This window comes from Dendropsophus ebraccatus, chromosome 4 (assembly GCF_027789765.1).
Source record: "Dendropsophus ebraccatus isolate aDenEbr1 chromosome 4, aDenEbr1.pat, whole genome shotgun sequence".
NCBI lineage: Eukaryota > Metazoa > Chordata > Amphibia > Anura > Hylidae > Dendropsophus > Dendropsophus ebraccatus.
This window is the reverse complement of record NC_091457.1, coordinates 26,758,247-26,776,766: the sequence shown is the minus strand read 5'-3', so window position 1 is coordinate 26,776,766 and position 18,520 is coordinate 26,758,247. Positions and strand designations below refer to the sequence as shown.

The 18,520-nt window shown below is 41.7% G+C and overlaps 1 protein-coding gene across 14 annotated transcripts in view; it reads right to left on the bottom strand.

Annotated features, from left to right (window-relative positions):
- The window catches only part of NRXN2 (neurexin 2), a 609,925-nt gene that overhangs the window by 307,058 nt on the left and 284,347 nt on the right, over positions 1–18,520 (bottom strand). The window lies entirely within an intron of this gene.

Here is an 18,520-nt window from a genome sequence, read left to right as displayed (position 1 = left end):
TGTTCCTTGAATTATCTTTGTGTCTAAATATTTGTTATATTCCTATCCAACTGGGATGAATTAATTTGATTGTACTCACTTTAGCTTTTTTCATGCTGTAATTTGATAGAAAATATTCAATTTATGGCCTAAGTGATAAATGTAGTTTTTTCATAACACATTTTGCTACAATTTTTATACTCTTGCTTGATTAAATAGTGAGGAGCTTCTGAAGGGTGTGATATTTCACATATCTCTATCATGTTGCCACAACTACTTTGCTCCTATGTTGGCCGAAATAGTAATTAGACATTTTAAAAGGGGTTTCCGGGATAGAAAAAGAAGCAGACAGCGCCATACATTGTGTAGTGGTTGTACTGGGTTACTGCATCCCCACTCTCATTGAAGTAAATAGGAATAGCGCTGCAGTAACCCAGCACGGCCCCAAGAATATGCCGTCAATATTAACAAAGGACTCCTGGAAAACCCCTTGATTGAAGGTAGAATTCAATTAAACCACCAATTCTTGGAAATGAAAAAAATAAGACTCTCTTCAAACAATATGTGTCCACATTTGGCCACTATCCAAGTATGGTGTGGACATACAGCTGCATATGTCGGGAGGGATTTAAATGGTCAAAATATTCTGATGAAATTAGGCGTTATCGAGCATTAGAAAAACATAGCCACTTTCTTCCAGAGACAGTGCCACTCTTCTCTCCAGTTTGGGTGGGGTTTTGCAACTCAGTTCCATTGAAGTAAATGGAGTTTAATTGCAAACCGCACCTGAACTAGAGACAATAGTTGTGTTGGCCCTGTTTTTCTAATACGGGATAACCCCTTTAGGTTTAATGTTTCTGAATTCATTTTACCAGCTCCTCTACAGTCTTTGAAGGGAACCTGTCACCAACATTTGACCAGCTATACAATACACAATACAGCAGTGTATTAGAAATAATTTGCCTCCAATCCCTATTCATTTCTAGAAAACCCTAGGTACCTCTATGAGCTTTATACAAACTTTTGCCATGATGTATGTGAATTCCGGAGAGAAGAGTCCGCTGGGCATCTTACCACAGAGAGGAATCCGCTGTATGGATGTGATTGAGCAAATTGATGGATGATCCAAATGTCTTCTCCTCCAAGGATTTGCTAACAAATCTTGTGCATTCAGTGATCCAGTTTCATAGGGTGTTTGCACCATGAACCCCTCTGTACTAAAGACTGAGTTAAAAGTACTACTGCGCATGCTTCTTGCTATGGTGGCCCATCCCCCCAGCCACAATGGTAACGTCAATCTGGCTGGAGGCTGAAAAGAAAACGTCCATTTCGACCCCTTCATTTACATATGGTGAATTTAAATTTCAAAAACATTGTTCGGGGGGAAAAAATAATTATGGGCAAAGGCTTCCATTTCTTCTCTGTGCAAGCCTATGTAAATGATGCCAAAATGGAGGTGACAGGTTCTCTTTAAAGCTTTTTTTTTTTCATAACCGTACACTTGCGTCAAGTGTTTTTGTAATGGGTTCTCTTTTACTATACTGTTTTTCTATTCCCAGTCATATCCTAATATTATGAGGGGGGTGGGGTAGTTGTGTTGTCGGGCGGTTGTTGTTGCGCTGTAAATGGTGACCTAGGGTGACTTCTTCCAGCACCCCCGGTTCATATGTGGATAGGAACCTGTTCACAGCTTTGTTTCGTTTATGTGTTGCTTTGCAGCCACTGTTAGTACCACATGGACATGCAGTTAGCAGATAAAGTAACACTGTGCTGGTGTTTTCATTTTAAGTAGCAGCTATGACCCCCGAGTAACAGAACATTACTGGTAGTAATACAATTACACAAATCACTCATTCACCCAATTCACACCCTTTACGTCACTCAGGTCCATCTCATTCTCTCGGTGCTAAATGTATTGAGTTAATATGAAAATACATAAACCTAATCATACTGAAACTTCACTTTCACTAAGGTTTATCGCACTGGCATCCTACATTGTCGTTGTAGATCTATATGTATTCTTGCCACCATTCCTGGTTTTGCAGGTATTTCCCCAAAATTTCCATTTAATACATCATCGTTGGTATTTCTGGTGCCTTCCTGAGTGGTATTGGGGACCTAAATGTTCCAGTTTTAAAAATGTTGGCAACTATGGATGGCTGCTACTCTGATGTCCCCACTAAACGCTTACAAAGTACCAGTCTGTATAGTGCTGCAAGAAACTAAACTTCTTCAGTCAAAGACCCTGCTCTGTGCTGACCTAAAGGTTACTCTTCCTTCTGGAGGAGGCTTTGGGTCGTATAGTAATCCCCAGTCGTGTTTTAAGGCTTTTCCTTGGAGTAACTGTTGTTCCCATTCTAATGTTCCCAGGGTTTGCCCCCCTATTGATCTAACACTTATTCAAGGACAAGAGTAACTGAGCTACGAAAACAGAATAAGAAAAAAACAAGACGCCTTTTTCCGATCTTAGAAAGAACTTTAAAGTTTGCAGTAAAAGTGGACCACAAAAATCAGGTTTCATTACAGTTGGGTTCTTTAAAGGGGTTCCATTACTTAAAGTGGTATTGTCTCCCCCTTACTCCATGTTTGATTCTCCGCACTATCCACAAGAAGGGCTACAAATCTATTATAGTTCCCTTTCCATAAGTAATCTACTATTAGTTATGGCTTCCAAATACTGATACAAGGCCTGACCAAATATCATGGGAAAGGGGCCCTTGTCTGTAAGCCCTAGTGAGGGCAGGGACAGATGTGAGTGAGGACCTGTCTACGGAACCATGGAATATGTTGGTGCTACGTAAAAGACCTGCACTATGCTAGTTTAGCCTTGCTATAATTTTTGTAACACATGGGGGGAGATTGTACTAAGGAGCAGTGGAGCCGTTGCGCATAACAACCAATCAGATACCAGCTTTCATTTATCAAAGACCCTTTTTTTAAAATGAAAGCTGGAATCTAACTGGTTGCTATGGGCAACTGCTCCGCTGTTCCTTCGCACTGTACTTTAAAAGCTATTGTTATGTTGTCCTCTTTAAAGGGGCAGTCCAGTGACTAAAAATGCATCAGTTGAGCAACAGTTCAGCACGCACAATTATCTCTCTTCACACTTTTAGTAGTTGGAATACCCCTTGAAATTAGAACACCGGACTTGATAACTTGTTATTTAAAGGGATTCCCTAGCTCAAAACTAATGATGGTCTATCCACAGGGTGGGTGCGGCACCAGAAAGTGAATGGGAGCAGCTGTACATTTATCCAGCACCACCACTACCAACTGTATATGGAGTCGAGGATTCTGGGTCCTGTACCCTGCTTATTTCCGGAGCTGCGGCTGTGCTGATCAGCTGATTGGAGTGAATGCTGAGTGTTGGCACCCCACCCATCACTTAATGATGGCTGCAGATAGGTCACCAATAGTTTTAGGCCATAAAAAAACCTTTAGGCCATGTTCACACAACGTATCATTTGCATAAATCACAGTAATTGTTGGAATTTGCAACAACGGCCATGATTTATGCAGAAGATACGTTGTATGTGAATGAATGGAATCCCGGCTGGAGTGCATACACATAGGATATGCTCTGGGCTGGGATTCCAACCAGCCGCACGAAAAACTGACACGTCAGTTTTGTGCGGCCACTATTCATTGAATAGCGGCCGTACAGGCATGTCAGTTCATACAATGGAATGTGCGGTGAATTGGGATGCGCCCGCATCCCAATTATACAGAAATGAAGATCATCTGGCCGGTACTGCACGGCATGGGTCACAGAACGGCCGGTCTCATACGCCATGTGAACATGGCCTTAGGGTGCGTTCACACATATCCGCAGTAGATTTCATGGTGGAAATCCCCAGCAGATTTGATATCAATATCTGGGCCATCAAATCTCCTGCGGATCCTGTACGTGTGAACGCACCCTTAAAATATGCCTTAAATATCTATGTGGTGCAAATAAAAGACTCCACCATAAGACATGGGAAAGCTGGGCCATATATTTCACGTTATGACTCAGGGCGATTCAGAAACAAAAGAATAATAGAAAAAAAAAAAGATCAGAACCAAGAAATTGGTGATTACTGCGCAGAGAAAAAGCAAGAAAAATGGTTTTCAGGGAAATAATTGCAAGTTCACTGACCGGCACATAAGTTATCTCCATGGCAACTGTGTATAATGTGCTCTTGGGGCCAAGGTTATACGGCCGATCCTGGAGGATGAAGCCAACCTGCACCTCTGTATATTGCTCCCCTATCACACTCCGTATTTATAGACCTTGCTACACTGCGTAAACAAGGCCGAGATGTTTCTATCTAACATCCTCAGTTCTTTCTCTCCATATTAGAATGTTGTGTTTTATTTCTTTTTCATGCATTTAACATTCTTTTCAAGATGACATTAGCAGTCGGTAATAGTTATTCCTAGTATAAGGAAGGAGACTCGAGCTGTCAGGTAATAAACTCTCTGGTGTGTGCATAGTTGTAAATTCAGTTTTCTTTATTATTTTAGATTAGCCGCTATTCTTGCTATTGGCCACTAGGTGGTGCTGTGTATTGTTTTTTATTGCTTTTTTTTTTCATCTTGGCATCTCAAGGATATGCTCATATACAGAATGCTGGTCATATGCATTGTGCTGACTAGTCATGATTCCTTGTGAATCTTTTCTTAAAAAACTGATGACGATTTAGTGTTTCACTGTTCAATATGCTGAAATTTTGGGGGGAAGAATTGTGATAATGTTTTAGAGCCTGTAAACAGATATTACTATACAGAGATCTACTAGAGAAAGGGGCTTGTACTCAAGAGATGGGCCTACTTTTACTTGATCTCTTATCCAATTCTACCAACTTGCAGACAAACTTTTTAATAATCGTAAAATATTTTATTAGGGATGACTGGCACCAGCCTTGCTTTCTAGTAGCCTGCTGCCCCATCCCTTACAGGATCTTTGTCAGAGTTCATAAACCATCTCATGGGTTAAATAGCCCTCCTCTGAAAGGAAGAGAACTTGCCCTCTGGCGTTAATGCTCAGCCTTCCTAATAGCCATAAAAGATGACTAAAGCCGCCTTCACACCAGGAAAATCTAGATTTCCTTTATTTGACCCTTTAACTGTATGCGCTCTCAATCAGGAGCACATACAGTTAAATGTGTGTTTGACAAATGGCCACTGTCTCCCCCCCAGTGTTGTGGTGTGTGACTGACATCATTCATGTGCTTGCAAAGCCCGAAGAGGACACCCCCTGCAGTAGGTGAGTGTGCTGGTTTTTTTCCTCTTCAGTTTTTACAGTCAGGAAATACTGGTTTCATCCTAAAAAGCTTCCTGATTTGTCTTTCCTGATCGTAAAAACGTCCACCGAGGTCTGAAGGGGGCCTTACTTAAACATGAGTTATTAGCCAAACGAGAATCTTCTTCAAAAGGAAGAATTATCTATCTGTAGACAGCTAATTCAGAGTACTGCCAATAGATGGCACCAGAGGGCAAGCGCTCTTCCTTCTGGAGCATAGCTACTTTGCATATTTTTTCCCAAGTGTGTACTATATGAGTCCACACACCTTTTGACACTCTCCTTAAGGAGAAACTTTACCCCTTCCCTTCTAAAATCCTTCTCGGTTACTAACAAGCTTGACTTCCATGACACGGTAACTGAAGACTCGGAGAAGAGCGGAAGAAGGAATGATCATGTTACAGTCTCTTCGCATCCTTCTGTCTATAAAACTGATGGGAAGAAGGACATGTGGTCGGTGACTGCCACAGCCAACAAGAGCGGCTCCGTTAGCATAGTTATGGTAGGTCCACATGGGAGATAAGTGATGCAGATGTTATGCATGGGCCGCATTTCTGCAGACTTATGGCTTCCTCAATGAAGACAATGGGTGGAATTCACAAAAAATCTTGCATTGTAACCTGGCATGCTGGGGAGTTAACATCTGCACTGCAGCTCAATTTCCATCCAAATTTTTCGGCATTTAGATGAAAATATTTTAACCTCTCTGCTGCTTTTATAGATGTTACAGATTTTCTGTACACAAAATCCAGCGTACCCACCCTGAGAGTCAGGGGTTAAATAAATGGAATTTTCAGACACCCCAGTGCACCTGATTAACTGCAATGCTACAAGGGCGGGTTATTCCCTATGCGTAGTCCATGTAAATGCTGGGTTTCTACCAAATGATCTACACTGGTACCTCAAGCTGTGTCACTAGCCAGGGGGCACAGTAACACGGGTGACTTGGAAAGCTGTCATCTTGTGACCGGAAAACCACTGTGTCGATCTACTCATTCAGCATAACATGAACGAGGGAAGCTAATGTTGTTCTGTTAAACCAGAGCGATTACGTTGTTATAACCGTAGACTCATCCTGTACTGACAAGGGAAAAGTGTTCCCCATTCAATTCCATGGGAAGCTGACTGAGCATATAATCGCAACCCAATGCCCAGGTTTCCCGATCAGAAAATTACAGTTTCTCATAACCCTCTAAAGGGAATTTCCAGGGTTGGTGAAGAAAGTACAGCAAGTGGCCTTCTGGTTTTCTCTTCCTTAAAGAGTACCTAATCCAATGATTTTTAAAGACCTGTATTGTTGTCTTACATTAACCCATTACAGTGGTCTGACAACTGTTATTGCACAACTACTTCTCACTCTCTCCATTAAAGGGGACTCCAGCTGGGCTGTTTATCAGTAGTATACACACGGCTTCTTCTTTTCCCTTACTTGTCTGGCCAATCACAGCACAGCCCCTATTCCTTACTCTATGCAGTGACATAGTGCTGGTGTAAGTGCACTATACTGGAGAATGGATTACAATAAAGTTTCATATATGGAGCGAGAAGGGGTTACTGATGTACAGGTTTTGCAAAGTGCTATGTAAGTGGAAAGGAAAGAAACAGAGAAATCATGGCAAGGAAGGGGTTACACTAAGCAGTGAACTACTGCTGCTGAGATGAGGGTATTTATTTTTTTTATCTATCTATCAGGTACAGAGCCCATGCTCTCTCCTTTTCTCCTTCAAACAGCAGTGATCCTACCCATTTTATTCTGTGTTCTTTCCATGTCTGTCTGTTACTAGAGACAGATTTCTCCTAACATCAGGCGGTAAATGGCAGGCTGTAGAGAAGTGAGACATCAGTGGGTATACAGATATCAGCCACTGTATAGGACTACCCAAAGGGCTCGTAAACAGTTTAATTGAATAAATGGCAGGTTATACTGAATATTGTCCCACAAAACTATTTATGAGTCTCTTTCTGCTCTATAATTTGCTGCCTATAGATCAGAATACATGTTCAATGTGACAAGTTAATTTTAAATGACCTAATACTAGTATTAACATGAAGGGATGAGACATTGGTCTGTTAAATAAATAAGCGTGTGAAACCTTAATATCTAGAGCAGTGCTCTCCAAGCTGGGGCTTTTGCAGAATTACAGCTCCCATTATGGCCTAACAATGTACACCTGAATAGAGCATGCTGGGATGAGGCATAGGCCAGAGACAACTGCTCTGGCCTGGCCTATATATATATATACACAGTCACATGTGAGAACCCAGCTTGTTGCCCCGGTATGATGAGAATTTCACAGACGTCTTATTCTAATGAATTGCTGTTATGTGTTCTGCTCAGTATTCACAGAATTAGCTTGGACCATCTGTAGGAAGAACCTATTAAAGGTCCATACTGTTATGCTTCCTAGAGCAAATGCCACCTACCATTCAGCAGATTAATCTCAGCAGCGGGCTTGTATGGTAGATTCAGTGTGGCGGTAACTCACAGACAGTAAGGAGGGTGGGGCACCATCCAAAGCAAAAAAAGCTCCATGGTTCTAACTAATGGAATTACCAGGCACCAATATATAATAAAGACAGTACTTACTTACAGCAAATATAATGCTTACCACTAAATAGAAGCATACATCATTCTGGTAACCTATCATAAAAGGGTTTTCAGGGCAAAATTTATTTATGATTAGTGTTGAGCAAGCATGCTCTAATTCTAATGTGTCTTGTAGTTTTTCATTCTAATTTTTGTACATTTCATTTACAGCAGACACCCTCCCCTTTGCCTTTACATTTTAGTGCTCGCACAACAATATTTCTAACCAATTCTTAAGTTTGTGAAGGTGAGAGAAGGAGAGCACGGGCTGTGTACCTGCAATCTTCCAGAGAATCCTCACTGTCCCATAAAGATAAATCAAGGCTTCCCTCTCATCTCAGCAGTTCACTGCAGTTTCCTGCTTCCATAGCACTTTGCAAAACCAGTACATCAGAGAAGGAGAGCACGGACTGTGTACCTGCAATCCTCCAGAGTCCTCACTGTCCCATAAAGATAAATCAAGGCTTCCCTCTCATCTCAACAGTTCACTGCAGTTTCCTGCAAACCAGTACATCAGTAGCCCCTTCTCCCTTTTCATGCCGTCTACAGCACTGTACTGTAAATCAAGGTCCAACACAGAGCTCTGTGCCTTGTATAGTGGCCGTGTTAAATTAGTCCCATTGAAGTGGATGAAAACTGAGCAGCAGTAACCTAGCACAACCACTAGACCATGTATGGAGTTTCTGGCCCCCAACTCTATTTTCTATATATGCTAATGCTGACATATCAGTTATTACCTAATATACCTAAAATCTTCCATATATCCGTCAAGGTCACTATTGCCATGCATATACAATGCTAAAAAGCATTGTACACCATAGAGCCAAGGCCCCTGTTCTTCCTTATGGGATTATATTAGCGGCTCCTGGCCCGGATATTGTTCTCATTGATTTCTCTGTAATTTTGTTGCAAAGCAAAAATATAGACGGCAATGGGAAAAAAAAACCTGATGTGACAGTTCACACCTAATATCATCCATCACCTTTATTTATGACTTTATCTGCCATATCATAGACTCCAATATAATGTGAAGTGATCAAAAAGTGGAGGGCGGCTAATGCCGGCAATGATGGCGGTGTAAATCTTTTCATAACACGTCTATAAAAACTGCTGGGAAAAAAAGCGACTGAATATTGATGTCTGTTTCCATCAGTTTTATCATCGGTTCTGAGCTGTTCACATGAAGCAATAAGAAGAGGACACAATCTCCAGGATAATGACAGACGCCCCAGTAATGTTATTCCTATGTGTATGGAAGTTGTGTCTCTCTATAATGAAGAGTGGGCATCATTGTTCTTGTTGGTTTTTCCACAATTTGCATGACAGAGACGTGACGCGACAATCCATGTGAAGTCAATTAGTCCCATTATCCATGCACAGCCAAATTTACTGTAATGTACTATATGCTGTGTCTAAGGGCGTCCCTGGAGGGAAAGTGGCGGCCTTATTAAGAAAACCTATATATGCCTTCACTGAGCTGTGTGTATTCACATGTATATGATGTGTATTTAGATGTAACTTAGATACCACCCAGGGAATGGTTGAAGGATTCCAGATTATAACAGCACTGCAATATCCAGGAAAAAAAAATTATATATATATATATATATATTTTATTCCCCCCCCCCTTTTCATTTTTTAAAGAGCATATACATGACTATAGGGAGCTAAAGCAGTGTCGTCGGTTTATGCAAAACTACAACTCCCATCATGCCCTGGCAGCTGAAGCTGCAGAGCATTGGAGAAAACTGATCTAGAGGAATTGGGCTCCCGATATATAATCCAGTATTGTGTGTATTAAAATATAGAGCTAACAATATAAGCTTATAAGTGTGTTTCAGTGTGTACAATATGCAAAGAAGCTCTCTCTTCTTTTCATATCATTGTTTGATTCCAGTTAGAAGCCTTAAGACATGAGTGGGGATTTAACGGGAAACTGACAGCACAGATATGCATATGTCCGTGCTGCCAGTTTCCCAACTGACGATCACATGAGCATTGCATACTGCTGCACTGTGATCCAGTGTGTTGCTAAAAAGGTTCTTTATCCGTTTTTTTATCATTCCGTTCTTCATCAAGAATGATTAAGGACAGATAAGGCTGTGGCCTGGAGATACATTAGCAGCTAACGGGTGGGGCGGGTTTCAAAAATAATGTCAGCCCGGAACAAATATATATATATTTTTTTCACAGCAACAGTGAAGGTATGTTTGTACTGCTCATGTGATCGGCAACAAGAAACTGGCAGTAGGAATATATAATTTCCCTTTAAGCCAAGCCAAAAAAACTCTCTAAAAGTTAAGTTTTCTGTCTTGGCTTAAATCCCCAGTCATGTTCTAAGGCAGGGTGTCAAACTATTGTCCCTCCAGCTGTTGCAAAACTACAATTCCCGTCATACCTAGACAGCCAAAGACATAGTTTTACCTGCCCAGGCATGATGGGGATCATAGTTTTGCAAGGGCCACAATTTGGCACCCCTGTTCTAAGGCTTCTAATCGCAGTCAAACTGTGACTGGAGGGGAAGAAAGCTACCATTACAACCTGCCATCAAAGAGCAAACTTTTCTTGGAATTCCTAGTTTATGATGCTGAGAAACAATGGCCCTGAGGTCCCAGGGTGTCCAATAAAACTGCTACCTTTCCTTTATGTTGTTGTGTCAAGGCTGTGAGCAATGCTGGTCCCTGCTGAAACTTAGGGAAGAGAAGTAGGCTACCTTCTCCGTCACTGGTGTGGCAGCACTTTCCAGCATTCATTGCTTCCTAATGCCCAGCAGGAATAATATTATAAGCTATAAATTAGGAACAAATAGACCAAATGGCAGAAAAAAAGCCGCCTGTGAGTTAGTGACTCCCTTACCCATCATGAATATAGCAGCCAGGTTGATCTTTTTGAATGTGATAGCACTTCTGTTATCTGCTGCTCATACACTGGGGATATATATATACCAGTTAGATGTTTATTGTAGAATTACATGCATTTCCTGAATTATTCTCTACCCGTCTCATCCTGCCATATTACAGCCTTCTACTCCCATCTACAGGATTTCTTTCTTGCTGTACAAATCGATAGAGCTCACTGCCTTCATGTCACACTTGTTTCTTTACGACTTGCTATGTAACATAACCATAGTCAATGACCCGTATACAACCTGACCCGGTCATAGGTATTACAAGCCTGTACTCAGCCTGTACCCCTGAGCCAGTAGGTAAAGAATAACTGCTAAGATGGCCACCATACACTGCACACACTTAATTCAGCTCTTCTTTGTCTCTATATACAATGTAAAAAAGCAGTAGCAGTATGGAAGACATTATAGAGCAGTACTAAGCAGCATAAGCAGTAAATGAGTGAGATCTTAAGGCCCTATTACACGAAGCGATTATCGCCCGTATTAGGACGATAATCAGCTTGTGTAATAGAAGACAATGATCAGCCGACATGCACAATGTAGGCTGATCGTTGTTTTTCAACATGTTGAAAGATCAATGTTCACGATAGCAGTGATATGCTGCTGTCGCTCCGCATAATAGAAGCGGTGGCAGCAGACCACCACTATCTTCTATGGGCTGCCCGGACAATCTAGTGATTACCCCTGCCCCCGCCGCCCATCCCCCCCACCCCCGCTGGCTCTTACCTTCTCACTGTCGATGCGTGTAATAGCGCTGGCAGTGAGCGGGGAACGAGGAGCAAGCGAGCGCTGACCTTACAGGTTCGGTGCTCACTTGCTTCCTCTCCTGCAGTTTTTCCTCCTTCAATAGTTTTTCTATTTACTTCAATCTCTCTTTATCCACTCCCTCACTCCTCTCCTTCTTACCTCCTCCAATCTCCATAGACTTGCATGGACAGCATGTAACCTGATCCCCCAATGAAACAATTTTTTTTTTTTTTTTATTCAAATATCTAACTATTTATTTTTATACTGTGTTTCCACGTTGTGAGTGTATGCATGTATACTGTATATGTGTGTGTTAGCCAATTAGAGTCTCTTGCTCTTTAAATTTCAGGGTGGGGACTAGTCTTTACTAAAATTAGATTAAAAAAAAATTAAATAGAAAAATTGAACAAGAGTCCATTAATTTTAGAAAGAGAAAAAAAAACAACTTATGAGGCTGATGCCAATTGCCCCATACTAGGGGGGAGCAGTCGTTTCCCATTAGGCATACAATTACTGCTAATTAAACATTAGTAGATAAGGAGAAGTCAATATTACAAAGCCATTTTACAGAGGTTTTCTGGATTAGAAAACTCATTTCCCATTCCCTGCTAGGACACTGTAAGCTAATACATTGATAACGCTCATTCACAACCTCAATCAATTAGCCATAGCCGAGACTATCTACAAAGACCATTGAAGAGAACACGGGCTCTCGGCTTCCCTTGCAGATTACAGATGATTTCTGGAGGTCTCCGCAGCAGGACATCCTATGATCAGCTTATCATCAGGGACTCTTCTAATACAAAGGGATTGCCCAAAGTACACAACCTCTTCAATTCACATAGTGCCAGCTCCTATCACTAATGTCCATGTACCACATACGGTATAACAGACTGTGCTTATCTGCACGTCATTTCTCTACATCATGTACTAGTGTAGGATTGGGCTCTGGTGTGTTAAATAAATTATGTTTCTCGTTGTAGTTTATAAATGAGTAAATGTAATGGTTTAAGCTATTTCCACATGGTTAAAGGGAATGTCTGCAGGAATAGTTTGTTTAATGTCGTGCTCAAGGTGGCAGGAAGGCTAAAAATACATGTACTCACCTGCCCCCTGATCCCCTGCCGGAGCTGCTGCTCTGAGATTCCTGTTCTCTAGCCCAATACATAGAAATGCTGAGGTGGTCTGTCTCACACATTGATTGGCTGAGATGGAGAACAGGAAGCTCTCAGCAGTGGGACCAGCACAATGTCAACAACTGGGGACTGTCAGTAAAAAGAGTGTGTTTCAATGGTGCTGCAGTGCCTGTCCAGGTATAGAATAATCCTAGAGGTTCTGAAGCTTTCCTTCTCTATCGTATATCCTTATAGGAATTGCAGAAGTGACCTGCTTCCCTCAGTGACTGCAGTAATGGGTGAGTATGTGTCTGAATTTTCCTTATAAATCGGAGCAGGAAGAGACTATGTCAGTAGGTTTTTGGTGTCCTACCTCAGGGTAGCCTAAACTAGTGACAGAGAAGCTGATGTATCACTGACATTGTTCTATTTAGCTGATTGGGAGATATCCTCCTTAATAACATGGACAATAAGGAGTTCTCTCCATTATGTGCATGAGCCCAGTAGTCCTGGATATTCATGAGAAGCAGGAAACTCCGCCCACCAGCTGCTGATTGGCAGTTATCTATGTTGTGTATCGGCAGTCAACTGTCAATCAGCAACTGGAGAGCGGGGGAAGGGGTGGGTCAATAATCCTATTCTCCTGCATATTAGGAGAACGGCTGAGAAAAATGATGTAAGTAATACATCGATCCTTTTAGCATTTATATCACTAGTTTGTGCTGCCCTCATTTGGGGCAGCATAAACCTAGTGACAGATTCCCTATAAAATATATTCCAAGCAACCCCTTTAATAGAGCGTCTTAAAAGGACCCAGTGTGACACCTAAGACACCCTTGACTTTAAACAATAATTTAAATATCTCTAAACTTCTTCTACTCCTTCCTCCTTAACACAGCAGATTTCTGCTTGACTTTGTATTGTCCTCCAATAATGACAGGGGAAGCATGTACAAGTCCCGAGCCTAAATGAGTTTCATTGGCATGCATTACTATATTTACTCCAACCACATCCCAAATATCTTTGTGTTTTAAGAACAAGTGTCCAGCAGTCTGCACTTCACTGGGAAATGGAGATTTAATAGGAGCCGTGAAGCCGTGCTGTGTCACTGATCTCTCTGCTTTAGCACGGGCATCTACCTGTATACAGCCCTAAGCTACCGATAGATGGTCCAGTTTTAGCTACAGATGCCACCAAGCCAGCACTGAATGCGCATTGGGGGGCGGCTTTCTCTAAAAGCATATTTCAGAAGGAAAAGGGGAAATTGTAATTATTCTTCCCCCCAAGACAAATAAAAATATATATTAATATGGAAGCCTGGCATCTAAATTATCATTGAACTATTATTTTATGTCTATAAGCAGCTCAGGTGGCAATAGATGGTGGAGATATCTATCTATCTATCTATCTATCTATCTATCTATCTATCTATCTATCTAATATCTATCTATCTATCTATCTATCTATCTATCTATCTATCTATCTATTATCTATCTATCTATCTAATATCTATCTAATATCTATCTATCTATCTATCTATCTACCTATCTATCTATCTAATATCTATCTATTTATCTATCTATCTAATATTTATCTATCTATCTATCTATCTATCTATCTATCTATCTCCTATCTATCTATCTATCTATCTATCTATCTATCTATCTATCTATCTACCTACCTATCTATCTAATATCTATCTATCTAATATTTATCTATCTATCTATCTATCTAATATCTATCTATCTATCTATCTATCTATCTATCTATCTCCTATCTATCTATCTATCTATCTATCTCCTATCTATCTATCTATCTATCTAATATCTATCTATCTATCTATCTATCTAATATTTATCTATCTATCTATCTATCTATCTATCGCCCAACAATTCCCGCACAAATGTATGTGAAGAGTACTTACAAACCCTGACACTCAAGCATCACACCAGTCATCCAGTACATCAAGTATCTACTGAGAGAAGGATTATAGTATCATTTGGTATCATAATAAGTTCTATACTTTCTAGATGAATTCCTCACAGTTTTCAAGGTCTCTGCTTACAGTCATTTCATGAAAACCATCACTATGTACATCCGACGGATTGACCTCGATCATGTGATGGTTCACACGGTGCAAAAACTACAGCAGTCAACTTTTTTTATGTAGCCCATGAAGAAGATTTATACCAGTCCCATTCACTTTGCTGCTACTGTAATATTCTGCAGAATACACAGTGGAAAATCTGCAGAGTATCTACCTGGTATAAATCTATCCTAAGGGAAATAATGGAGCGTATACCGTTATTGTTATGAGTATGTACAACCAACTTTGTATAAAGATATACAGTATACCTGCTGTGGTTTTGCTCTATTATATTATGTTCATATACCGTTTCCCAGGAGTGAACAACTAACCAATGTGCCTGGGAATTGCTCCAGACGGAGTGTGCATATGTGGATTGAGTTGAGGACAACCAATTCCGTGCCAACCATTTTGCTGTTTCACTGCTGTATCCTAATCGGTATATTCCCACAGGAGAAATTGAGGAATCAAGTTTCATAACGAAATTCTTGCCAAAATCCAAGTCAACACTTTGGAATTCCAAACCGCCATCGGGATGATTCCATGCGGAATCTACATCAAGAATTGACGTAAATTTTTGAAGCGGATTCCGAATCCAGGGCGGAATATTCTGTGTGAAACATACCATGGTCCTGAATTGAAAGCAAAGGCTCTTGGATTTCATGCAGATTTCACCCCAATTTAGATTCAACATTACTAGAGAGGAGTGAACCTCAAGCATGGTTGGGTCCATCCAAACCTGAGCCTGCAGCATTTGATTACCGGTGACTGAAGAAGTTGGATGTAGCCCTAGGGCTGTCTGGAAAACATGGATACAGTCATAGAATATAGGCTGTATCCAAGTTTTCCAGGACTCTTGGGCTGCATCCAACTTCTTTAGCCACCAGTAATCAAATGTTCAGGTTCAGGTGGACCCAACCATGCTTGAGGTTTGCTCATCTCTAAACAATACCCAATGTGTCCACACCCTGTCACATGCCGAGCAACTCGTAATCACCCAATGACAGATTGTCCTCGACTGCAGACATTAGGCTAGGGCTACACAACGACTTTGCCAGCATTGACCTCATCTGCATGTCACATCTGCAGTTCGACAGCAAGTCACAGACCGGTCGCACAACAGAAGTGGCCTTGTAGCTCCAGCCTTAAAGGGTTTTGTCAAGGTTTAGAAAAACATGGCTGCTTTCATCAAGAAACCCTCTCTCATCCTTCAGTTTTGCAGTTCAGTTCCATTAAATGGGTTATCCAGCATTTAAAAACATGGCCACTTTCCTTCAGAGACAACATACAGTAACTATTCTCTCCAGTTTGGGTGGGGTGTTGCAACTTAGTTCCATTAAAGTGAATGGAGCTTAATTGAACTGGAGACAAGAGTGGTGATGTCTCTGGAAGGAAGTGGCCATGTTTTTCTAAGGGTGTTATTACACGGCCAATGGGGGCCTGATAATAACTGTAAACGAGTGCCAATCTGCTAGATCGGAGCTCGTTTACAGGGCCTATTACACGGCCCGATTATCGTGTAAGAAGGGCTGCAGGGACATCGTGACCGATGTCCTTGCAGCCCTTGCTTAAACTTCATACATTACCTATCTAGGCTGCAGGGCTCCTCTTGCGGTCTTCTTCTCCCTGGGTCCCGCACGCTCCAGCTTCAGAGCGGCCTGTCGCTCAGACAGGCCGCTCTGAAGCTGGAGCGCGCAGGACCTGGGAAGAAGTAGACCGTAAGAGGAGCCCTGCAGCCTGGATAGGTAATGTAAATCGTCAGCCGCCGACACCCGACATTTATAGGTTAAAACCTATATCAACGATCAGTCGATGATCGTTGTCATCGGCTGATTGTGGTATTTCTTACACAGAGTGATAATATCGATCCGTGGAATAGGCCCCTAAGGCTGGATAACCCCTTTAGGGTGCCTTCACACCTACCGTATCGCAACAGAAAATCCGCTGCGGATCCGCAGCAGATCCGCAGCAGATTTAACTAAGTGAATGAACACAGCATTAAATACGCACTGTCAAATCCGCTGCGGATCCGTAGCAGATTTGTAAGTGCGGATTTGATGCTGTGTTCATTCATTTAGTTAAATCTGCTGCGGATCTGCTGCGGATCCGCAGCGGATTTTCTGCTGCGATACGGTAGGTGTGAAGGCACCCTTAACGTGAATGGGGCTTAGTTGTAATACCACACACAACCTGAGCATGGGGTGGGGCTGTTTTTGCTGTGTTTTCTCTAATCTTGTAAAACCCCTTTAATTGATTGACGTTAAGCAGAGATCTTGATGACCTAAAGAAGCGGACACATTATTATAATGATAGAAGAATAGCCTTCATCTAGTGTACTAGTACTATCCCGCTAGATACAAGTGACTAGTAATGGGCATAAGAAATATTCTATGTATAAACCTTTAGGAGAAGAGACTAGATCATTTGTTTTATTGCTGCCAAATGGATGTAGCCGCCATACCAATCCCTTGTGATTCTCTAGGAATGAAACCCACGTTAATAGAGATGTATACACCAGCACAGTGTCCTTCCAAAGTCTCCCCATAATTGGAAAGGATTACGGTTACAGGTTAGAGTAAGGAAGGGGGAGAAGCTTTGCGGTAAAGGACGGGGGTGATAGTTAGGGAGGTACAGGGAGAGATGTATAGTATTAGTGAGAAGTTAGTGGACCCCCTCAGAGGAACAGACCAGACACAAAAATGTTGATTAGTAAACAAGTCATTAATTCGATTTCAGTTTATTAGTAATCAAACCTTAAGTTAAACATGTCACAGATCACAAGAGAGGGGACATGCAGGAGGGGGGAGGAACATGCTGGGAATACCGCCATGGGGGCACAGACACAACTCGTCTGCGGCCAGGGAGGTATTAGATTGTCAGGCATGCAGTTAATGAGGTTAATGGAGGTAGGGGGGAGGTCCATTCGTTGCATGCTAAAGCCCCATGCTGGTTGAGAAACAGCGGCCAGGTGCACTTAACAGTACAAATGGGTGTGATAGAGATAGCTAGAGAGAGCGGTCTGCTAATAAATAGTATACTGTAGTATATGTGTCCTATGTGAACTCTATGTGCAACGTGAAGAAATACGATGGTGGAGGTGACTGCTATATGGCACCAAAATAAGAAAGAGAATGTGTGTCCTGTCTCTCAATAGCCATAATATAGAAAGAGAACAGAGATATTAGAGCATGTGGGGGAACAAGGGGTTATGTTAGTGAGGTTAGAAGAGGGGTTAATGTGAAGGGGGGGATGGTTCGTGTTAAATCATGCATTGTTACAGCCCCCTCCCACTTATAACATGCATTGTCTAAGAAGGAGGGTAATCTATAATGGCAGCCTATAAGAGAAACAGCAAAAGACAGGTTGGGGGGTTAGAGAAGGGCGAGTGGGGGGGTTTAGCGCAAAAATATAATCATCTGAGTTGACATGATAGAACCGCAGAGGACCCATAGCCCATATCCTAGGTGAAAGGCTGCCATGAGAGACCCCACCCTCCAACATCAGCCCATCCAGTAATACTGTAAGCAGTGTTTGATGCTGGGAGAGTATGTGCATGAGTCAGTGAGGTTACTGAGAAAGAGGATAGGGAAGAGAAGCGGAGAAAGGGAAGCAGGAGAGCGGAAAATAAAAATAAAAACAGACAACGTGATACACGAATGGGCAAAAAAAAAAAATACTCAAAACAAACCTATGCTATATCTGACACCATGCTGTCTACATGAAAAGATACTATCCTGAATGGTATGACTCATGTCGCTTAGACTACCGCTAGCTGGCTCCGGCCAATTCTACAATATATTGGTACAATGTACAA